The sequence below is a fragment of the Palaemon carinicauda genome, chromosome 33 (genome assembly GCF_036898095.1).
Source record: "Palaemon carinicauda isolate YSFRI2023 chromosome 33, ASM3689809v2, whole genome shotgun sequence".
Taxonomy (NCBI): domain Eukaryota; kingdom Metazoa; phylum Arthropoda; class Malacostraca; order Decapoda; family Palaemonidae; genus Palaemon; species Palaemon carinicauda.
Window position 1 is genome coordinate 34,488,781 of NC_090757.1, and position 1,568 is coordinate 34,490,348.

The window sequence follows — 1,568 nt, forward strand, 5'->3', positions numbered from 1 at the left end:
TCGGCCAGACTATTCTAGGCCCTTCACGGAGAGTGGGCCCACCCAAGGCCGTCTCGAATCACTAGAGACGGCCTTGGCCCACCACGGAAAATACTTGGCCCTCCACAGATTTGGGCCCACCAGGACAGCAAGTGGTTCTCAGTTCTCGAGCAAGCTAGATGTATCCCATTACAAGGCGGTATTGTGTCAGCCTTCTCGACGTATAAAGGGAGATGTGCTTTCCCTCTCAGCTTTGCGCAGTGGCAGTATCGTAACCAATGAGGGCTAACCGAGGTGTGATTATTGCTCGTTGAAACTTTCCCTTTCCCGGCTGCTAATTGGTCCTGATGTACTTCATTCCGTTTGTGGTATGCAGCAATCAGACTTGTTGTTGTTGTTGGGGTATTAAAGCCAACACTTGTTGTTGGCACGGGCCTTTCCCTTGGTTGGCCCGTAGAGCAATCAGACTAGCAGCAGGGAACACAAGACCACCCCATTTGGGGGTATGTCGGATCGTGGGTCCATTGAGACCTGGGTGCTCGGTGTTTAGAGCAAGAAGAAAGCAGGCTACCTGCTTGTAGGTTTTTTATAGGCCTACAGCTACAGCTACAATATAGGGGGATAAGATAGTTGGGCAGGGGAGGGGAGGGGGGAGTTAGTATTGTAAGGATTGGAGGGGATAGTGTTAAAGTAAAGTACAGTGGGAGATGAAAAGATTGGGGCAGACCCAATAGCTTTCTGTTGTTGGTTTTTGCTGTGACATCATGCCTTGTGGACTCCTAGGAGGTGAGAATTTTGTCAGCCTCCAAAGGACTTGTGTATTCATGTTAATTCCTTTTCTGGGGCTTGTTTATCTATTTATGTCTGTCAACTTTTGTTTTATTGGTTAATTCTAATACTCCGAATTTGGTTCATCCTGAGCTATGCAAGGAGCTATCCTTTTCCACCAGGAATGCTCGTTTTGTGTGCCTGTCATTTCCTCACTTGTTATTGCAAGTTCTGGGTAAATGTTTTTGAGTCTTTCCCAGGCTTGTGTGGCTCTTCTGTGGTATCTGACGTTTACTTGTTCGAGATTGTGTATCTTGTGGAGTGTTTCGTTGAGTTCATTTGTGTCATTATCATTGTTAGTCTATGTATGTGTCTTATGTTTCCATTTTGGAATTTTTGTAAGGTTTACATTTTTGTTTGAGCCACTGTGCATGCTGGTGCTATTGGATATTCGAATGGAGGTCTTATCAGGCTTTGTTATGGTTTTATCCAATAGTTTGAAACGTTTTAATGCTCCTTTTCTGTTTGGCCAGTTGGAATTTTTGTTTGATATTGCAGCTGTTGCATGTTCTTTTGATAGAGAGACCAAGGATTTTAACTTCGTTGTTAAATGGAATATTTATGTTGTTTACTGTTATTGCATTTTAGTGCCACCTTCTCCATAGGGAGGAACAATGCCATCAATGCACCTAAAGCAGGAGCACTGTAGGCATGACTTAAATGTTTGCATTGTCATTTCAACCCCTATCTGTATCTAAATTTTAACCTCCGACTATACTTCAGTTTCCATTTCATTTCTTGCATCTTGCTGTCCAATCATT

General features: G+C 43.7%; 1 pseudogene; it reads left to right on the forward strand.

Moving 5' to 3' along the window:
- Positions 1 to 228: 228 nt before the first annotated feature.
- On the forward strand, positions 229 to 336 carry LOC137626354 (U4 spliceosomal RNA; annotated as a pseudogene).
- Positions 337 to 1,568: the final 1,232 nt, after the last annotated feature.